Genomic DNA, 24,098 nt, shown 5'->3' on the forward strand with positions numbered 1-24,098 from the left:
TTTGGTTGCAGGGAACTCTCAAAGTAGAGGTGTCCTGTGTCCCCCCACATTCATGTGTATCCACGCTCACAGAACGCAGATACAGTTAAATACTATGGCGGAGCAGGGAGCCGTTGGCGTCCCGCCGTTCGCTCTGGTCGGTTACAGTCTACTTTAGGCCTGTGATATACAAGGTGCAGGAACATCGACACTGGTAGTGAGGACCTCAACATTGTTATTTTGGCTTTGATCAGTAAACATAGAAGTGTAGGGAGAAGTGTCTGATATATAGACAGATATACAGTAGTCATGTATTCCATCACTGTGTGTTTCCTACAGATGGATCCAGTAGGAGAAATCCACCAGAGAGATGTCCCAGTCCTCTGTATTCCCAGGACTGTCCAGAGGAAAATCACAATGTCCCAGAGAATCATCAGGTAGATGAAGCTGAGCCCTATACCAGATCTATATAGGGGGGTGTGGAACTTTTTGGTCCTGCGGTCATAGATGTGGTCATAGATTTTGGTGGTTTCTTATGTTGATCTGTTAGATTCTTCGCACTCTCTGCTGTATTGTACTGAATTGTTACATATATGAAATCAAGGGGAAGATCTGACTAATAATAAAGTGGAGGAAGAAGAGCGGGTGAGGGGCGATCAACCGTGTAAGAGTGAAGTGGAGGAGGAAATTCCAGGAGGTGTTACCACAGGTCAGTAATAATGAATTTAGAAAGTGAATTGGGAGGTTTGTTAAGGTGGGGTTCCTCCTTAGTTCTACATTACAGTAAGGGTATGTTCACACACACTAATTACTGATGTAATTCGGGCGTTTTTGCCTCGAATTACGTCCGAAAAATGCGGCTTGAAAGCGTTGACAAACATCTGCCCATTGAAAGCAATGGGCTGACGTTTGTCTGTTCACACGAGGCGTATATTTACGCGCCACTGTCAAATTACGGTGTGTAAATAGACGCCCGCGTCAAAGAAGTGACCTGTCACTTCTTGGGGTGTAATTGGAGCCGTTATTTATTGACTACAATGAAAATCAGCGCCAATTACGTCCGTAATGGACGCGGCGTTCAAGTGCCTGCACATGCCGTTACGGCTGAAATTACGGGGATGTTTTCTCCTGAAAACATCCCCGTAATTTCAGCCGTTACGGAGGCTGCCGTGTGAACATACCCTAACACGTCAGAAAATGTTTTGTACATAGTGCAGGACCTGAGGGAGCTGTGACTGCACATAGAAGTTCTCTACAAGGTGTTCTATGAATCCGGTCATGCACTAGGCTTAACATCAGATTTTGGGGGCACCAGCTGCGATTAACATCTGCACTAATAGCCGGGATCTGAGGAAACTCAGTTTAACCACTTGAGCACCGAGATCAATGCTGATAGGCAGCTCTCGTTGATATTTCCGTGTTGTTTTTTTGAGGCAGACGTTACATGACAGTTTATAGTAAAATATAAAATGCACTGCACACAATTGTTGTTGTTTTTTTCTTCTGCCCTTTTGGTGCACCTTTTTCCTTTTGTGGCATTTTTTTCAAAACGCAGCACGCTTCTCTATAGAACCTGTAAAAGATGTTACAAATGTATGATTAAAAAAAACTCCAGAAGAGACGCTTGTAAAACACGCATGAAATTCATGGCGTTTTTTACAACTCAAGAATTGACACGCAGCAAATTTTTTGCAGAAATTTCTGCTTTTTCCATTCATCTGTATGAGGTTTGCACAAATTCATGCACAGAAACTTTTCTATTCACATGAGTCTCATCTGCAGAAGTTTCTGTAACAAATCTGCCGAGTGTGAATTTACTAGAAATGTCAGTACATTGTGGAGGAACTACATACCGCCAATCACTTACATCTTGCGGGAAAGGGTTAAACATTATTTTGTTATAGGCAACAAAAAATTCACAAATTTTGGTAATTTTTTTAATTTATTTGGTTTATATTTAATATGAGGCTGGGACAAGAATTGAGGAATTATTAGAAAACACACAGGGTCCCCATGACAACTCTGCTCACAAGTCACAATTTTTTATTTTTTTTCTGGGTAATCTAATCTTCCAGATCCATGATTATTATGAGTATTTCACATGTAATTATTCTACATACAAAGACGTTTCAGTGATGATCTCCTGCACTCAGAGGCCACTTCATAAGGTTCACATTATTAGTACTTGATAGGACCCTCTTTCCCCTTAGAGCTGCCTGAATTCTTAGTGGAATGATATAACAATGTACTGGAAACCTTCATTACAGATTCTGATTGATAACCTCACTCTGTATATTCCACTGCATCCGAAAGATGTTCTATAAAATTGAGATCCGGCGACTGTGCAGCAATTAGGATATACAGACCTCATTGTCATGTCCGTGAATTCAGCTGGAGATGTGGGCTTTGTCTCACGACGCATTATCTGTGGCCAAGATTAGATTGTCAATGACAATATTAGGTTCTTGTAATAAAGTGATTCCCAGCTGGTATTAAAGGGTCAAATATGTTGGCAGAGGACAGGTGGGATTGTCAGACAGGGTTATGGTTTTTTCCATTTTTTTTCAAGTTAAGGTTTATGTAATATAAGTGGTGACCGGTTGTAGGCCAGAATCCCGGACTTTATCATTGATAGATTTTAAGGCACACCTAAGTTTTTATCTAAAAGTTCAAAATAGTCACGCTCTTGAGTCCCCCAACGATGTTATGACTTTCCACCCACATTTTAGAGCTTTGAAGACTCTTGTAAATAAAAGCAAAACTGTACAAATTTGACGTGGTTTTTGTGAAGTCCCGACACAATGCCACGATTTCCTGCGATTCTCTGCAAAAGACAAATTTTTAGCGTGACGTGAGAGCCCTGTACATGCAGCTTTTTAGTTATTGTTGAGGAATACTTGCCGCAAACATTAGACATCTAGGGCAAAGTGCACATGGGAGACAGAGAATTGCTGGAACTTCAGAACAAATCTATAACAAAGCAGAGAGAGAAGCAAGCAGCTACTGCAAGGATTACATGAGGGTCAGGCAGGCTATGAGTACAAGGAGCTTTACCATTTTCTGCAGTCTAGTCTGTCTACTCTTCTCTATAACTAGAGACTGAATTTGCAGGACAACGAAGGGTGGACAACAAATTATAGAAAAGGCGTCACCTAGTGGCAGTATCTTCATACAGACTTTGCAAGGATAAAACACTTATTATTTATTTATTTTTTTAATAAAGCAAAATTGCTTGATATCCGGTATACTATTAGATTATCACTAGTTTTTAATTAAACGTTATTGTCCATTTAAAGTGTTTTTCAAAGATGTATAAGGCTGGAATCAGGCATTCAGTTTTTGTGGCAGTATTTGGTGCAGTTTTTTGAGTCAAAGCCAGTGGTGGGTTTAAAGGGAATGGCTGAAACCTTTCCTTCCAGCTGGATGCAAAAACTGCATGCAGCCTAATATGTCATATATTTGTCTACTTTGTGGTTTGAAAAATAAAAATCACAAAATCCATTTTTAATCCTTAGAGAAGATGCCAGAAAGAACTCTGAGGGAAACGTCATGTTTTCGATAAATTATGAAGTAGAAGATGAAGATATCATGCAGCAGTCTTCAGGAAAAAACCTGATTACCATTAATGTACATCCAGGACTTCACAGTAAAGAGAGATCGTATAATTTGCCAAATTATGAGGAGCCTTCTCCTGACCAATCACAGATTACCACAAGAACAGCTCAGAAAGGGGGTAAAAGGTTTCAATGTGGTAAACCGGTCACAAAAATCACAGGTCTTTTTAAGCACAGAAGAATTCACACAGTTGATAAACCGTATTAATGTTCAGAATGTGGGAAATGTTTTACATATAAATCACGTCTTATTATACATGAAAGAAGTCACACAGGGGAGAAGCCGTATTCATGTTCAGAATGTGGGAAATGTTTTACAGAAAAATCAAGTCTTGTTAAAAACAAGCGAATTCAAACAGGAGAGAAGCCATATTCATGTTCAGAATGTGGGAAATGTTTTACACAAAAATCACATATTGTTATACATGAGAGAAGTAACACAGCAGAGAAGCCGTATTCATGTTCAGAATGTGGGAAATACTTTTCACTCAAATCAAATCTTATTACACATAAGAGAAGTCACACAGGAGAGAAGCCGTATTCATGTTCAAAATGTGGGAAATGTTTTACAGATAAATCAAGTCTTGTTAGACATGTGTAATGACAGGGATAGGGAAACAGACAAGTGAGCCCTAATCTACCCGCCACTTAGTCCCTGCCTACTTGCAACGACCCGCCCTAGGCGACGGGGTACAACTGGACGACGGTCCCTACACTCAGTAAGTGCACGACAGACAACCAGACAAGGAAACACAGAACAAAGGGAAACGGGGCAGTTGCCCACGGCAACACCGTGAGCAACAAGAGAAGTAAACGAGCCGAGTCAAACCAGGAGAGTACGAGGTGCCAAACGCAGAGCAGGAGAATAGTGAACAAGCTGAGTCAAACCAGGAGAGTACGAGGTACCAAACGAAGAGCAGAAGAGTAGTCAGTAAGCCAGGATCATATGAAGCAGGGTCAAATAGTACAGAAGCTGCAGCAGGGCCAGGAAACCAGCAGAGAAGAATCACAAGCAAAGGAGGAACAGGAAAGGCAGGTATAAAGAGACAGAGGGCGGGAGCTAGCTCCGTCTGGCCAGGCTGTGATAGGCTCTCCCACTCCTAAGCCTGCCATCCTGAGTGGTGGAAGATGGAGTCAGTCTCACAGACATAGAAGCAGGTGCAGACTGATTACCTATGGGCGTGGATACAGAAGCTGTGCCTGGCAGATCCTTAACAACATGAGAGAAGTGACACAGGAGAGAAGCCGTATTCATGTTCAAAATGTGGGAAATGTTTTACATTACATTTTACCTGGACTATAAGAAGGGCCCTGCCCCTTCCTTCTTTGCCTGAGCGTTGTTGTCGTTTACCTATATTCGTCGCTGAAAATGGTCCATTAACCCCTTAACGACCGGCGTATAGTATTTTTACGTCGGTCATTTAGGGTAGTTTTCCTGAAGTGTCAGCTTTTCACGTCGGCACTTCAGAAGAACTTTCCCTGCATCGTGCGGGGTGCTGCTGAAGCCCGTGCTGTTAGTAACAGCCTCGGGCTTCAGGGCAATGATCGGAGACCACTAGCAGTGGTCTCCGATCATATTTAACCCCTCAGATGCGGTACTCAATAGCAAGTGCCACATCTGAGTGGTTTGGGAGGGAGGGGGCCACATCGAAGCGGTTTTCGCGGGTATTGCATAATCTGCCTCTGAAGCCAAGGCTGTTAGCAACAGCTAGTGGTCTCCGATCGTATTTAACCCCTCAGATGCGGCACTCAATAGCAAGTGACGGCTGCATCTGAGTGGTTTGCGAGGGAGGGGGCCGCATCGGAGCGGTTTTCGCGGGTATTGCATAATCTGCCTCTGAAGCCAAGGCTGTTAGCAACAGCCTTGGCTTCAGTGTGATGATCGGAGACCAATAACAGTGGTCTCCGTTCACTTTGTATGAGAAGAGACAGAGGGAGAATTTTACTGTGACACCGAAGACACAAAATTACTAAAAATCTAATATATAAACTTTACATAAACTTCAATTGTATACCTAGGCTAGGGTTATCCTTAGGGTTATTCTAGGTTCTATTCTAGGTTCTATTCTAGAATTAGTCTAGGGTTAGCCTAGGTTTAGTCTAGGGTTAGCCTAGGGTTTTTGTATAGCGTACGTGTGTGACGTCTGTGTATTTTTTTGTGTAAAAAAAATATATATGTTAAAAAAAAGTTTTATAGTCTACGTGTTTGTTCGACATAAGTTTTTTCTGAAGCGTACTTTTGTGACGTCCGTGTAATTTTTGTCTGTGAAAAAAAAAAAAAAGTAAAGAAAAAAGAATACATTTGTCTGCGTGTGCGTCTGGTTACAGTCTTTGTCGTACGTGTGTGTAATTACAATGGCCCATAGAAGGTTCACGGTGGAAGAGGCATACGCCATATTAATTTCTGACTCTGATGAAAGCGATACAGAAACCGCGTCCGAGGTAGAAATGTTGTCTACCAGTGATAGCGACGACAGTGATATGCTTTCTGCAAATGCAAGTGTCGCTGCAGAGTCCACAAGCACAGGGCATGTCGCAGAAGTACCACAAAACACGGCCCACTCTATTCCCCCAGAATATATTGAGTGGGTACCCACAGAGTCATTTTCCCCTAATATCCCAGAATTTATTGCCACACCAGGGATAAATATGAACGTGGAAAATTTTACAGCCCTCGATGTTTTTAAAATATTCATTACAGATGAACTATTGGAGCTGGTTGTTAACCAAACCAATCTGTATGCTCGCCAATTCTTTGCCAAAAAGCCAACGTCCTCCTATGCAAAGCAGTGGCACCCCACAAATACTGGCAAACTTAAAAAAAAATTGGGGTTCATCCTCAACATGGGGCTAGTGAAAAAGCCCTCAATCCGGTCATATTGGGCAACAAGCCCTACACTTGCCACACCTGTTTTTGCAGCCGTTATGACCAGAAGCAGATATGAAGTGCTAATGCGCTTCCTTCATTTTAACGACAATCACCAGCCCCCCCCCCCCCCCCCCGTAGTGATCCAGACTGTGACCGCCTGTATAAAATAAGGCTCCTGATAAAAATTTTGGAGGAGTCATTTATGCCGGTGTACAACCCCAAAAAAAACCTAGCGGTGGAGGAATCGCTGATGAGTTATAAAGGCGGGCTCTCATTCCGCCAGTACAACCCCTCAAAGAGAGCAAAATATGGGGTTAAAATCTACATGCTCTGTGAGAGCGGTACAGGGTACACATCTGCCTTTAGAATTTATGAAGGCGAAGACCGTGATATTAACCCCCCCCCAGGATGTCCCAGTGAGCTAGGATGCAGTGGCAAAATAGTCTGGGACTTGATGCAGCCTCTGCTGAATAAGGTTTATCAGTTATACACTGATAACTTCTATACCAGCGTCCCCTTGTACAAGCACCTGCATGCCGCTGACATAGGGGCTTGTGGAACAATCTGCAAAAACAGAAGGGGCTTGCCACAGGAGCTGGTGAAAAAACGCCTGAGAAGGGGGGAATCAAGTGGTCTTTGCCGTAGAAACCTTCTTGCAATAAAATTTAATGACCGCAAGGATGTATTCATGCTAAGCACTGTTCACACAGACACAAAAGTGACAGTGAGGGAACGCGGTGCCACCTCTGATAAAGAGAAGCCGCTCTGCATCACCGAGTATAATAAATTCATGGGGGCAGTGGATTTATCTGACCAAGCTTTACAGCCATACCTGGTGCAAAGAAAATCCCGCGCCTGGTATAAAAAGATGGCCATTCACCTTATTCAGATGTCAACATTCAACGGCTTTGTGCTGTACAAAAAATCAAATGGGCAAAATAAATTTTTTCAATTTCTGGAAAACATAATTGAACACCTTTTATTTGAGTCCCCTGACCCCAGACACAGTCATGAGGCAGAAGTTGTCCGACGGCTTGTGGAACGTCACTTTGTATACCCTGTGCCGGCTACTGAATAAAAAAACAATACCCCCAAAAGCGATGCAGAGTGTGCAGCAAAAATGGCATATGAAGGGACACGCGATTTTATTGCCCTACCTGTCCCTCTAATCCTTGTCTCTGTAACTATCCATGCTTTGAAATTTATCATACAGTCCCACATTATTAACTCATTTACTTTCACACCGTTTTTGTGGGGAGAACCAAAAGGGAGGGTTGCTTATTGGATTAGGGAGAACCAAAAGGGAGGGTTGCTTATTGGATAATGTTTCACTGTAAAAATGCAGCAATACTGTATTTTCTGGAAAAACCTATTTTTATTTCTTTCCACCTATTAAAAATACTCACTATACCCCTAGATGAATATTAGCAGGACATTATATACTTGTCAAAATGACCTGCAGTTTCACGGCAAATATAGCGTGGTTCCCTAACATCAGCTCTGGCGTAAAAAGGCCTTCAAAAGCCAAAATGGACTCCTTCTATGATATGCTCTATAACGGGTCCATCTAATAGATTAGACACACATATTTGGTATCACCGTACATGGGAGAAATAGCAGAATGTGAAAAGGTGTCACTTTTACCAGCATGTCATATGTTGTTTCGAAATGGCTTAAGAAAAGTGCCACTTTTGTAAAATAAATGCAATTTACATTTTGTTGGCTCAAGTTTGGACAAATTCTGTAAAAAGTATGAAGGGTTAAAACAGAAATTGAACCGCTAGAAATAGACTTTAGAGTGTCTAGTTTGTAGAACACAATGTTTTTTTACCATTATTTATTGGACTTCAAGTCCATTACCCATACATTAATACCATGGTGTAAAACAATAAATTAAGACATTTTAGTGCGCAACTGAAAAAAGGAGCACTTGTGTTTTATACTATATTTCTGGTCAAAAAAGATAAACTACACCTCCAGTCAGGTGTCATTATGATCAGGATAAAAAAATATATTTCAATACATTTGTATGATACAATTACTTTCATTTTCAAACTGTAAGGGTATGTTCACACGCTAGCTGTCATTTACGGCTGAAATGACAGCCTGTTTTCAGAAGAAAACAGATGCGTCGTTTCAGCCGTAAATGCTCCTCCTCGTAATATACGAGGCGTCTGTGACGCTCGTATATCTTGAGCTGCTCTTCATTGAGTTCAATGAAGAACGGCTCAAATTACGTGGCAAAGAAGTGCCCTGCACTTCTTTTCCGAGGCAGTCAATTTACGCGTCGTCGTTTGACAGCTGTCAAACGACGACGCGTAAATTACAGGTCGTCTGCACCATACGTCGGCAAACCCATTCAAATGAATGGGCAGATGTTTGCCGACGTATTGTAGCCCTATTTTCAGGCGTAAAACGAGGCATAATATGTCTCGTTTACGTCTGAAAATAGGTCGTGTGAACCCAGCCTTACATTTTAAATGATGAAAAATCAAAATTATACTTTTTTTTCTGTCTTTCCACGGCTATAAAAAGAAGTAACAAAAATGTTACCTATACATATATACCACAAAAAGGAAGCACTACATGTCCCAAGACAAGAAAACAGTGCAAAATTCACATCAATACATAAAACACATACTGCGTTACATCTGTGAATAGCAAAACTGCCAAAATTGCTCTGGTCACTAAGGTTTAAAATACCTTCGGTATTAAGGGGTTAATAACCCCTTTAGGACTGAGCCTGTTTTGGCCTTCAGGATAATGGCAGAAATAAAAATATTAAACTTATTAAAAAATAACATTTATAAACATCTATTGAAAACAAAACATACAAATGAAATTTTTTTATCAAATAAAGACTGTGATCAGTAGAGAACTTACACATACTTGTATCCCTGTACTCACATCTAACTATACAATAAATATCAGATAGGACAGTGATCAGAAGAGAACATGCTCATACTTGTATTCCCGTACTCATATCTAACTACAATAAATATCACATAAGACAGTGATCAGTAGAGAACATGCACATACTAGTATTCCTGTACTCACATCTAGCTATACAATAAATAAGACAGTGAACAGTAGAGAACATGCACATACTTGTATTCCTGTACTCAAATATAACTATACAATAAATATCACATAAGACAGTGATCAGTAGAGAACATGCACATACTTGTATTCCTGTTTTCAACTCTAACTATACAATAAATATCACATAAGGCAGTGATCAGTAGAAAACATGCACATACTTATATTCCTGTACTCACATCTAACGATACAATAAATATCACATAAGACAGTGATCAGTAGAGAACATGCACATACTTGTATTCCTGAACTCACATCTAACTATACAGTAAATATCACATAAGACAGTGATCAGTAGAGAACATGCACATACTTGTATTCCTTTACTCACATCTAACTACACAATAAATATAACATAAGACAGTGAGCAGTAGAGAACATGCATATACTTATATTCATGTACTCAACTCTAACTATACAATAAATATCACATGAGACAGTGATCTGTAGAGAACGTGCACATACTACCGTGTTTCCCCGATAGTAAGACACCCCCGATTGTAAGACGTATCGGGGGTTTCAGGGGGGTCGGCTAATATAAGCCGTACCCCGAAAGTAAGACATATGTCTTACTTTCGGGGAAACACGGGGGTATTGCCGCCTCCTGCCCACTTCCGCGCCGCCCCCCTCTCCATACGTCACCCCCAGCACTTGTCAATGCCGCCTCCTCCTTAAAACCCGAGCCATAGACTTTTTACGGCTCGGGTTTTAACTTGCTGCCCGCGCGATCGGGCAGCTGAATGTCGGGTCTCCGGCTGTCAGTGACTGCCGGGGACCCTGAGGAGAGGATAGGAGCAGCTTTAGCTGCTTCTGTCTTCTCCGATGTGTTTTTACACAGCGTTCAATGAACGCTGTGTATAGGAATAGAGACAGCAGCAGCGGCGCTGTCTCTATTCCTCCCGGTGATCATGTGACAGGTCACATGATCGCCGGGTCCCGTTAGTGACAGACTGCTGCTGGGTCTAACAAGACCCAGCACAGCCCTATTAGTGACAATCGTCACTATGAGAGGGCTGATTTCCCCTGTAACTGGGGCTGCTGTGCAGCTCCAGTTACAGGGGAAAAGATGGTGTAAAAGAAAGAAAAAAATATATATAAAGTTCCCCAAAGGTCTTTTTTGACCTTTGAGGGACAGACCATAGTAATAAAAAAATAATAAATAATAAAGTAAAGTGCAAAAAATTAGACAATTTTTTTCTAATATAAGACATACCCCGAAAGTAAGACATAGTGGGGCTTTTGGGGATAAAAAGAAAGTAAGACACTGTCTTACTTTCGGGGAAACACGGTAGTAGAAAGGAAGTGCTATGCACACCAGATAGGAGTGATTTTCCAAGATGAATTTTTATTATGCCAGTATCAGTACGATGTTTTGGTCAAACATTGACCTTCTTCAGGCACTGCCAATTCATACATATATAAATTTTAAACTTCAGACAATACAATATATATTGTCATAAGCAGTATTGAATAAATAGTATATACACTACCGTTCAAATGTTTGGGGTCACCCAGACAATTTTGTGTTTTCCATGAAAACTTACATTTATATTTATCAAATGAGTTGCAAAATGACTAGAAAATATAGTCAAGACATTGACAAGGTTAGAAATAATGATTTTTATTTGAAATAATAATTTTCTCCTTCAAACTTTGCTTTCGTCAAAGAATGCTTCATTTGCAGCAATTACAGCATTGCAGACCTTTGGCATTCTAGCTGTTAATTTGCTGAGGTAATTGGGAGAAATTTCACCCCATGCTTCCAGAAGCCCCTCCCACAATTTGGATTGGCTTGATGGGCAATTCTTGCGTACCATACGGTCAAGCTGCTCCCACAACAGCTCTATGGGGTTGAGATCTGGTGACTGCGCTGGCCACTCCATTACAGATAGAATACCAGCTGCCTGCTTCTTCCCTAAATAGTTCTTGCATAATTTGGAGGTGTGCTTTGGGTCATTGTCCTGTTGTAGGATGAAATTGGCTCCAATCAAGCGCTGTTCACAGGGTATGGCATGGCGTTGCAAAATGGAGTGATAGCCTTCCTTATTCAAAATCCCTTTTACCTTGTACAAATCTCCCACTTTACCGCAACCCCAGACCATCACATTACCTCCCCCATGCTTGACAAATGGCGTCAGGCACTCTTCCAGGATCTTTTCAGTTGTTCTGCGTCTCACAAATGTTCTTCTGTGTGATCCAAACACCTCAAACTTCGATTCGTCTGTCCATAACACTTTTTTCCAATCTTCCTCTGTCCAATGTCTGTGTGCATTTGCCCATATTAATCTTTTCCTTTTATTAGCCAGTCTCAGATATGGCCTTTTCTTTGCCACTCTGCCCTGAAGGCCAGCATCCCGGAGTCGCCTCTTCACTGTAGATGTTGACACTGGCGTTTTGCGGGTACTATTTAATGAAGCTGCCAGTTGAGGACCTGTGAGGCATGTATTTCTCAAACTAGAGACTCTAATGTACTTGTCTTGTTGCTCAGTTGTGCAGCGGGGCCTCCCACTTCTCTTTCTACTCTGGTTAGAGCCTGTGTGTGTAGTACACACCGTTGTAGGAAATCTTCAGTTTCTTGGCAATTTCTCGCATGGAATAGCCTTCATTTCTAAGAACAAGAATAGACTGCCGAGTTTCACATGAAAGCTTTCTTTTTTCTAGCCATTTTGAGAGTTTAATCGAACTCACAAATGTAATGCTCCAGATTCTCAACTAGCTCAAAGGAAGTTCAGTTTTATAGCTCCTCTAAACAGCAAAACTGTTTACAGCGGTGCTAACATAATTGCACAAGGGGTTTCAAGTGTTTTCTATTCATCCATTAGCCTTCTAACACAGTTAGCAAACACAATGTACAATTAGAACACTGGAGTGATGGTTGCTGGAAATGGGCCTCTATACACCTATGTAGATATTGCATTAAAAACCAGACGTTTGCAGCTAGAATAGTAATTTAGCACATTAACAATATATAGAGTGTATTTCTGATTAATTTAATGTTATCTTCATTGATAAAAACTGTGCTTTTCTTTAAAAAATAAGGACATTTCTAAGTGACCCTAAACTTTTGAACGGTAGTGTACATCTCAAAAAACGTATTGAAAGCTTCATAGGAAGCAATATCAGAAGATAGTTAAATATATTCTGATCTAATCGTCACAAAGTTTTCCTATGGAATACATATTGAAATGCAATAGGTATATAATAGATGGTACATATTATACAGTTAAACACACCAAATCCTGTAGTGTAGGAAGTAGATATGAATCCACCAGCTGTGAGGTCATTATAGAATAGATCGACGTATCTACAGTAATAGTTTAGGAAAGTATAAATCATGAATAGACATTATGTGGCACATAATTTACAAGCAGTCAATATAATAGAATTAGTTATATCCAGGTAAAGGAAGCAGGGCAGAAATTGTAAAGCAAAAACAGTCTAATAGAATTACAAGTACTAGATATGTGAATGATGAAAATAGATGACTGACTGTCATGGAATGATAAATGCGATTACCTGTGTAATGCTGGATCCTGTGCAATTGAGGTGTGGCTGACCGCTAAAGGAGGCGCTGCTAGAATGAAGTAGATACCTTCATTAAAAACTGCTGAGAGTGGTAGTGTAGGTCACATGGGTAACGCTGATATCAGAACTGACGTCAGTGTGTAGTGGGGGGTGTCCCCATGATGCCAGGAGCTGCCCTACAGGGATACACAGAGGCATAGAAAGGAAGTGCATGTGTGGAATACAATCATATGGAGCGCAATGTAACCGGATGTGCCAGTAGACCGGAAATGGTCACCGCTATACCGAGCGTTCTTGTGTAAGCCTGTGTGAGGACACATGTCCAATTAGCATACAATTAATTGGAGATGGATCCAGTCATCTCTGTGGTGAAATACACTATATATTATTGGCATGTGGCTAGTGGACATATACATAGATTAATATATGTGGTGGTCTAAAGTGTCTATATGGAATGATAAATGTAAGATGAAAAGAGAGACACACAAGGGAGTGGTTGACACTCGGGGGGGGGGGAGATGCAGAGGAAAAAGATGGACAGGAAAAAGATAGACATATAGAGAGAACCTACTGTGTGTATGACTCTGGTGTTATAGGTAATATCATCAAAAGTAGGTTATTAAGAGGTCAGTTCATAACTCCTTCTGACACAGAAGATACATCTGATTTACCTAAGAAATGCATATCTTTGGCCATCAAAGGACGTCCACTGTCTGACAAATGTTTAATTGGCCCTTTCCTCACCGAGGTGCGAGATATGTTGATTAAGAATTTATGACCAGGGCCTGTGTCTAGCCTTAGATAGCATTCTCACCCAAGGTTAGAAGTAATTGCCCACACATCCTGACCAAACATCTAAAGCTATGCAAATGGATGCCTGTGGTGTGTCTGCTATGTGGACAAGGTAAGCATAGGCCATTGTCACATGTTTCAAAGAAAATATGATATATCAAGGCAAACCACATCATAATTGATATTTGTAGTGACCCACATAGCTAGTTATGATCAGGGGAAATAGCCCTCATATATATGTCAAATTCATATCCCTACACCCAGAGGAACTACCTGGAATTAACTGTTGGCTAAAAACATGGACCTATTACAGTGGTGTTTGATATGCCCGGGTTGGTAAATGTCTGCACAGGTGAATGCAGGCAATATTATATTTCTAGTGGATTCCTGCAAGGACACATGATCACTTTTATGTTTCTCTACAGAAATACAACTGTGTAATGGGAGGAGTATGCTTCATTATCATATGAACAGCCTCCTCTCAGTGACATCACAAGCTAGAGGACTGGGGGGAAAAACTGGGTTTAAAATGCCAGGAGAAGTAAGGGTCGGTGTCAGTCGTTGGGGATCCATATCTCGGTTGGAGTCACTGCCCATATTTTCAGCTGTCCCCACAGCCAGGATATCACTGCTGTACATCAGTCATAAACTGTTTGTATGCATTGTATACATTGTATACATTGTATACATTGTATGTATATTTTTCATCTTTTAAGCTGACAACTATTTTTTGTAATGCACTGCACTATTGTGTATTAAATTTTAAATATTAATAAGGCTCTTCCTTGTAGTCTTACAGAACTTAATCTTCGGAATGTGAGGAACGTTACCTGTATTTTATGTTCCATTTAGATAATCAGTTATTATAACCAGTGTTACGGGAATATAGAGACGTAGGCCCCTATTGCCTAGATAAGTATAGGTGATGATCGCATACTGTGAGTAATTTAGCATAATTCTGTCATCTAGAGTGGGTGGGCGTGGATTTATATGGTAAATTAATAAGCTCAGTAGTCTAGTTCACCCCTGTGATGTGACCTAAGATCGGCAATCGTCACAATGACCATACCATAATGGAAGGATACATGGGGATGAGACTAGCCATTCACAGTTCCAGTATTGCAGGGATATAAGGATTTAGGTCTGTAATGGAAATATTACATAGTTACATAGTTACATAGTTAGTATGGCTGAAAAAAGACACATGTCCATCAAGTTCAACCAAGGGACGGGAAAAGGGAAGAAAAAAATTTCTACACATAGGAACTAATACTTTTTTGTTCTAGGAAATTATCTAACCCTTTTTTAAAGCTATCTACTGTCCCTGCTGTGACCAGCTCCTGCGGTAGGCTATTCCATAGATTCAAAGTAAATATAATGGTTAAATATAGATACAACAAAATTGTTGAAGGTATGAGTGAAAACTATAATGAATAAATGAGTAAATGTCAGAGATCTGTATCATGGTATTGTCAATAATTGCTTTTATTAAGGCATATGTTAACGTAATGTCATGTTTGTATAAAAAGCTACTGATTTCGTACTCTCTACTGAGTCCCTTAGGATGTAAAGTTTGTAAGGTGTGGATCCAATAGGCTTCCCTATGTTTATGTGTTAATATTCTATTTCCGCCTTTTCTTGGAATGGGTATAGTCTCAAGTACTTGGAAATGTAGTTGTGATATATTGTGTTTTTGTTCAAGAAAGTGTGCCGGGATAGGGTGGAGGATGCTGCCACATCTTATGGTGGACTTGTGCTACTTGATGCAAACACGTATGCACTGAGTTGTCTCTCCCACGTAAGCTAGGCCATATGGACATCTGATGATGTATATTACATAGTTACTATTGCAGGCCCTACGTATGCACCGACGTGATAACCTAGTGCTTTCCGTACCTTGTTCCATGCACATACTTGTATTCCTGTACTCACATCTAACTATACAATAAAAATCACATAAGACAGTGATCAGTAGAGAACATACTCATACTTATATTCCTGTACTGACAACTAACGATACAATAAATATCACATAAGACAGTGATCAGTAGAGAACATGCACATACTTGTATTCCTATACTTACATCTAACTTTACAATAAATATCACATAAGACTGTGATAAGTAGAAAACATGCACATACTTGTATTCCTGTACTCACATCTAACTACACAATAAATATCAAATAAGACAGTGATCAGTAGAGAACATGCACATACTTGTATTCCTGTACTCACATCTAACTACACAATAAATATCACATAAGACAGTGATCAGTAGAGAACATGCACATACTTGTATCCCTGTACTCAATACTAACTATACAATAAATATCACATAAGACAGTTATCAGTAGATAACATGCACATACTTGTATTCCTGTACTCACATCTAACTACACAATAAATATCACATAAGACATTCATTAGTAGAGAACATGCACATACTTGTATTCCCGTACTCACATATAACGATAAAATAAATATCACATGAGATAATGATCAATAGAGCACATATACATACCTGTATTCCTGTACTCACATCTAACTATACAATAAATATCACATAAAACAGAGATCAGTAGAGAACATGCACATACTTGTATTCCTGTACTCACATCTAACTATACAATAAATATCACATAAGACAATTATCAGTGTAACGTCTATGCCCGCGGACCGTCGTGTGTTCTCGGCGGCATCTCCCTCCAGGGAGACGCAGGCACTCACTTCTGGGTTCTAGGACTGTTTTCTGCAGGGCGCGGGCGCCCGCGCGTGCATGGCCTTAAAGGGCAAGTACCCGTCCAGTTGTTAAAAATCAGTAATTAGCCCAGAATGCTGCTGGACTATAATAAGGGATATGCCCACTTGATCCTTGCCTGAGCGTTGTTGTATACCTAAAGTTTGTTTTGCAAATGGTCTCCTAGTGTTCTCCAGTTCCCATTGTTACCTGTTCCCGGTGCTTGTACCCTGTATCCCGTGCTACCGTGCCTCTGTAGCATCTACAGTGAAAGTCAAGTTGTGTCACCGCTACTGTCTACATTGCCTCAGGTACCCTTTCTGGACTATAGACATTGTTTTGTAGTTAGTTGGCCAGCTGCTATCCCGCTACGCGGTACTTCCCAGTGGGTCCACACCCAGGGTACAGTACGCTCAAGCCATAGACCCCGCTGGTGAATTCAAGGGTTTGTCACCCTCCCAAGCCATGCAGGCGAACTTGCAGGATCTGCGAGCACGACAAGATCAACTTCTTACGGCAGTAGACTCCATGGCACAGCAGCTAGGGGCGCTAGCTACTTCCTTCTCCGCTCCTATTCAAGCTCCTCCGATTAACCCTCCTGATACATCTCCTGGCAGCTCCAGTTTGGATCCTCGGTTCTTGCTGCCATTGCCACCTCAGTTTCATTGAGACGCAAGTACGTGCAGGGGGTTTCTGAACCAAATCCATATCCATTTCACTCTGCACACCCAAGCATTTCCTGCGGACAGAGCCAGGATCGCCTTCATTATGTCTCTACTTGCCGGCAAGGCCCTGGTGTTGGCGAATCCAATCTGGGAACGACAGGGACCTGAGACCCGAGACTTCCAGGGGTTCGTGCAGTTATTATGTACCATATTCGAGGAGCCTGGATGAGTCTCGTCGGCAGCTACTGCTATCTTTAACCTACGCCAGGAAGACGCCTCCGTGGGTGAATACACCATCCAGTTCCTGGACAACTGTCCTGGAACAATGAAGCCTTGGTAGCATCCTTCTGGCATGGCCTATTGCCCGAGATCAAGGACAAACTTGCTGTTCGAGATCTACCAGCGGCCTTTGACGACCCGATTCTACTTGCTACTCAAGTGGACATAAGGCTCAGAGAGAGATCTGAAGAGATTCGACAGGAGAGACGGCTTCCTAGACTGGCGCCCAACTTCCAGCAACCCCTCTTGCCTCCTCCTACTGCCCCATCCGAGTTTCCGATGCAGGTGGATCGGCTTAAACTGTCCGTTCAAGAGAGACAGCGCAGGCGCACCTCTGGACTCTGTTTATATTGCGGTCTCGCTTGCCATGTCGTGCGTCTGTGTCCCCGGAAGCCAAAAAAAACAACACCTAGGATTGGTTGGAGAGACAACACTGGGTGATACTGCATTTAACGGTGAACTCTACAAACTGTTCATTCCTGTGAAAATCGTCGCTAGCGAGAGGCCCAGTCCAGTCTCTGCCTATCTGGACTCTGGCTCTGCAGCCAATTTTATCTGCCAAGACCTTGTGGATCTTCTTCAGTTGCCCACTGTTCTACTGGAAAGGTCGTTGATCGTTGCCTCGGTAGATAGACTGCCTTTGCCTTAACCAGTTTTGTCTGTGACCAAGCCGTTAAGACTCCAAGTGGGAGTTTTTAACTCTGAACTCATCTTCCTGTTTGTCCTGCCCAAAGCCGTCAACCCCGTGCTGCTGGGATTGCCTTGGCTCCGTCTACATGCCCCAGTCCTGGATTGGAACTCTGGAGAGGTTCTCCAGTGGGGTCCCAAGTGTCTCGACCACTGTCTGGTGCATATCTATCCTCCTCAGTTTCCTCCACATCAGTCACTGGCAGGGTTGCCTCCTTGTTACTTTCTATTCTCAGATATCTTTAACAAGAAGGAAGCAGAGACATTGCCACCACATCAAGTGTATGATTGCCCTATCGACTTGGTTCCTGATTCGTCGCCTCCTCGCGGTAGAGTATACCCTCTCTCCTTGCCTGAGACCCAGTCTATGTCAGCCTACATTAAGGAGAATCTGTAGAGGGGCTTCATACATAATTCCTCATCCCTGGACGGAGCCGGATTTTTCTTTGTCAAGAAGAAAGATGGATCCCTCCGACCCTGCATTGACTACTGAGGCCTCAACCAGATCATGGTGAAGAACAGGTACCCATTGCCTTTGATTTCGGAACTGTTTTATCGCATACGGGGGGCAAAAAAATATTCTAAGCTAGACCTGCGAGAGGCTTACAATCTAATCTGGGGTGATGAGTGGAAGACTGCATTTAATACACGTGATGGACACTACGAATATCTGGTCATGCCCTTTGGCCTGTGTAACGCCCCCGCTGTGTTTCAAGAATTTGTCAATTACATTTTTTGTGATCTCCTCTATGTCTGTATTGTGGTGTATCTCGATGACATTTTGATTTTTTCACAGATCTTGCAACTCATCAGAGTCATGTCCGTCAGGTGTTGCTTAGATTAAGGGAGAATCATCTTTATGCCAAGCTGGAGAAGTGCGTGTTTTAAAAGAAGTCTCTTCCCTTTCTGGGCTATATCATCGCCGATCAGAGTCTCAAAATGGACCCCGAGAAGGTAAAGACTGTCCGAGAATGGCCACGCCCCCAAGGCTTAAGGGCCATACAATGCATCCTGGGATTAGCCAACTTCTAACAGCTGTTCATTTCCAACTTCTCTTTATTAACAGCTCCCATCTCCACCCTCACTAAAAAAGGCATGAATGCCAAGGTGTGGACTCCAGAAGCAGAAGTCGCATTTAAAACCTGAAAATAGGCCTTCACGTCAGCCTCTATTCTTCATACCCTGATGTATCCCTACAGTTTTCATTAGAGGTGGACGCTTCCTCTTTTTGTGCCGGTGCATGTTTGTTCCAGAGAGATTCGAAAGGCAAGACTGGGCAACTACTTGATTGGGGATCAGGAGTTACTGCCTATCAAGCTGGCCCTGCAGGAGTGGAGACACCTACTAGAAGGCGCAGCTCATCCTATCCCGGTCTTCACGGACCACAAGAACCTGACCTATCTACAGACGGCTCAACGGCTAAATCCTTGTCAAGCCAGGTGGTCGTTGTTCTTTGCTCGGTTCCGGTTCGAACTCCACTACCGACCTCCCGACAAGAATTTGAAGGCCGATGCCTTGTCTAGGTTGTTTGAAACAGAGGACACTGTGGAGTCCCCACAGAATATTATCGACCCTTCCTGCATCTATTCTGTTAACCCTCTGCAAGTTAGAGACATTCCTCTGGGAAGGACTTTTGTACATCTGGCAGACAGAGGAAGAATCCTTCGCTTGGGTCACAGTTCCAAGCAGGAAGGTCACACGGGTGCCCGTAAGACCCGAGACCTAATTGCCCGCCAGTTCTGGTGGCCAATGCTGCCCAAAGACGTTATGGACTTTGTCTCCTCCTGTACGGTGTGCGTAGCAAACAAAGTTGCCCACTCCAGACCAGCCGGTCTGCTCCAACCACTGCCTGTGCCCGATGCCCCCTGGCAACATGTTGATATGGACTTTGTCACAGATTTGCCTCTCTCTGTTGGATGCAGTGTGATCTGGTTGGTGGTGGATCGATTTTCTAAAATGGCTAATTTTGTTCCCCTGACTGGCCTGCCTTCTGCTGCTCGACTGGCCGACCTCTTTGTTCAACATATCTTCCATCTGCACAGCTTGCCTCTGCATATTGTCTCGGATCGAGGGGTCCAGTTCACCTGGAAGATCTGGATGGCACCCTGTAGCCTCCTCGTTGTAAAGTTGGACTTCTCCTCGGCTTATCATCCTCAGTCCAATGGACAAGTCGAAAGGGTTAACCAGATTATGGGGAATTATCTGCAGAACTTTGTCTCCAGACGACATGATGACTGGGTGCAGCTGCTCCCATGGGCTGAGCTCTCCTATAATAACCATACTAGTGAGTCCACCACCACCAGTCCGTTCTTCATCATCTACGGCCAACATCCTCATATACCTCTTCCTGTCTCCACTATGTCCCAGGTGCCTGCAGCTGACTCTACCTTCAGGGACTTTCTGCAGATATGGCAACAGACAGGATCTTCTATTCTGCTGGCAGTGGACCACACGAAAAGAAAGGCAGGCACTAGAAGACGAGAACCTCCCCAGTTTCTTCCAGGTACGAAGATCTAGCTGTCTTCCAGGAATATCCGGCTGAGGGCGCCATCTTGCAAGTTTGCTCCCAGGTTCCTCGGACCCTTCGAGATTCTGCTACAAATCAATCCTGTGTCTTACAAGCTTCAGCTGCCTCCTACCCTCAAGATCCCTAACTCCTTCCATGTCTCCTTGCTGAAGCCTGTGGTCCTGAACCGCTACTCCAGGACTCCTAGTTTCGCGTGGCTCCTGGCAGTTCATCAGGGACTTTCGAAGTGAGGGAGATCCTGGCAACCAAGAAAGTGGGAGAAAGGATGCTTTATTTGGTGGATTGGAGGGGATTTGGTCCAAAGGAGAGGACTTGGGAGCCAGAGGAGAACATCGATGCCCCTGTCCTTGTGAAGAGATTTCTCTACTGCTCTGGCCCCAAGAAGAGGAGACATTAGAGGGGGGGGGATACTGTAACGTCCATGGCCACGGACCGTCGTTCAGAATTACCCTCTGACGGCCGCAGCCATGGACGTCTGTGTTCTCGGCGGCATCTCCCTCCAGGGAGATGCCGGCACTCACTTCTGGGTTCTTGGACTGTTTCCCGCAGGGCGTGCGCCCGCGCGTGCACTGCCTTAAAGCGCCAGTACGCGTCCAGTTGTTAATAATCAGTAATTAGCCAAGAATGCTGCCGCACTATAAAAGGGATCTGCCCACATGATCCTTGCCTGAGCGTTGTTGTGTACCTAAGGTTTGTCTTGCAAATGGTCTCCTAGTGTTTTCCAGTTCCCAGTGTTACCCGTTCCCGCTGCCTGTACCCTGTATCCCGTGCTACAGTGCCTCTGTGCCATCTACAGTGAAAGTCAAGTTGTGTCACCGCTACTGTCTACATTGCCTCAGGTACCCTTTCGAGACTATAGATTGTTTTGTACCTAGTTGGCCAGCTGCTATACAGCTACACGGTACGGCCCAGTGGGTCCACACCCCGCGCCATGACAATCAGTAGAGAACTGTACTGTATTCCTGCACTCACATCTAACTATACAATAAATATTACATAAGACAGTGATCAGTAGAAAACATGCACATACTTGTATTTCTGTACTCAATACTAACTATACAATAAATATCACATAAGACAGTGATCAGTAGAATATATGTACATACCTGTATTGCCAAACTCAATATAACTATACAATAAATATAACATTACACAGTGATCAGTCGAGAACATACACATACTTGTATTCCTGTACACACAGCTAACTATACAATACATAATACATAAGACAGTGATCAGTAGAGAACACACATACTTGAATTCCTGTACACACATCTAACTATACAATAAATATCACATAAGACAGTGATCAGTAGAGAACATGCACATACTTGTATTCCTGTACTCACATCTAACTATACAATAAATATCACATAAGACAGTGATCAGTAGAGAACATACACATACTTGTTTTCCTGTACTCACAATTAACTACACAATAAATATCACATAAGACAGTGATCAGTAGAGAGCATACACATACTTGTATTCCTGTACTCACATCTTTCTATACAATAAATATCACATAAGACAGTGATCAGTAGAGAATATGCACATCGATGTACTTCTGTAATCAAACAAACTATACAATAAAGTTATTGTATCAATGTTAAATGCAACCCCCAAAAAAATGAATTGTATAAAAAACAAGACTTTTTATATATCCACGTAGTCTAAGGGTGTATATAGAAATTGTGGTTGAAACTGCCCCAAAAAAATAAAACACATTTAAAAAAATAAAAGCATGTGTGTTGTTGTTTTTTTGTGTTTTACTGCCGTTTTCTTTGTGGTTGCAGTTGTCACAGGTGATATATGTTCAATAAACTTTTCACCTGTAAAAATCACAACCTTATCAAAAACTAGCAAAACTTTGTTTTTTATTTTTTGTGCTATGTCATGTTCACTGCAACATCTGAAAACATCCTTAAAGGTAATATAACATCAGAAAATAACAAATTCGTGAAACTATGTTTTTAGCTAAACATTTTTTAACCCCATGCTGACACTTGTTGTAACTGTACGTAATGAGCAGCAAGGTGATGCCGCATTTTTTCATACAGTTACGACAAGCTGATGGCGCGGACTCAGAAGCTGAGCCCGCGCCATAAGCCACAGGTGATAGTGACATTTAAGTGGTTTGCAGCCGATCTAAAGGTGTTGCGGGGGTGCCAATGGTTGCTAAGGCAACTGGAGGCCTAAAAATGGCCTACAGTTCTGCCTTGTATGGAACCCTAGTAGGCTTTGCCAGAAGCCGAGCCTAATAGGCTTGCTGACCGTGTAAGACTGGCCATTTTAATGCTTTTCACTTTATAGGTAGTTCAATGTATTAAACAGTGTTTAAAAGATCAGGCGTTCAAGTCACCTAGTGGGACTAAAAAAAAGACCTAAAAGAAAATGTTTTAGAAAACAAAGTTTGAATTATTAAATTTAAAAATCGCCTTTTTTTTCCCTTATCAAGTCTTTAGCTATTGAAAAAAAAATACACTGTAAGTAATTGTTATTGCTACATTCGTAACAGCTTGAACTATAAAATTATTATATTATTTATCCCGCGGGGTGAACCAAAAAACTAAAAAAGCCAGATTTGCTGTTTTTGCTCACCTTGCATTGCAAAAATTGGAAGAAAAAGTGAAGTTTCATGTTTCCAAAAATTATACTAATAAAAAGTTAGAGCTCGTCCTGCAAAAAGCAGCCCTCATACCACTACGTCTATGAAAAAACTGACACGTTATGGCTCCCATAAGTCAGGGATGAAAAAGTATGCAGTTGTGCAGGCCCGAGGGGAACATTTCTTCTGTTTTAAGAGGTGATTATCAAGGTCTTAATATTTGGGAACTAGGAAGGGGTGGGCTGAAACACATATGCTGCAAGCAAGAGTGCCCGTATTATAGTAGGACAACACTTTCCAAGCAAAATTCCCCAAACAGCAAAGGTGTGGAGTGTGTACCAAAAGGGGAATAAGAAAGGAAACCATTTATCAGTGCAACACTGACCTGTGCATAAAGGATTGCATCACGACGTACCACATATCTATGGGTAACTGTATTATTTACCCCATTATTATACCACCTTATTATATGTACTCCGCAGATTCTACATGTACCTCCACATTATAAACAGAGACACCAGTGTTAGGGACATCAATTTAGGTAGGTCATCAACTGGACCTCATTGTAGTCTATATCTGTTTTCAAATGGTGGGAGAGCATTCAAGAATTACGATGCATCGTAGAGAAATTAGCACACTTGACACCATTTAAGTGCAATCTGATTCTCTGGTTTATTAGGAAGCAATACATAGATTATATACAGTGGAGGAAATAA

The 24,098-nt window shown here is 42.1% G+C and overlaps 1 pseudogene; it reads left to right on the plus strand.

Annotated features, from left to right (window-relative positions):
* LOC142708446 (uncharacterized) overlaps window positions 1–24,098 on the plus strand; it is a 118,269-nt pseudogene that overhangs the window by 91,674 nt on the left and 2,497 nt on the right.

The sequence above is a fragment of the Rhinoderma darwinii genome, chromosome 1, assembly GCF_050947455.1.
Source record: "Rhinoderma darwinii isolate aRhiDar2 chromosome 1, aRhiDar2.hap1, whole genome shotgun sequence".
NCBI classification, from domain to species: Eukaryota; Metazoa; Chordata; class Amphibia; order Anura; family Rhinodermatidae; genus Rhinoderma; species Rhinoderma darwinii.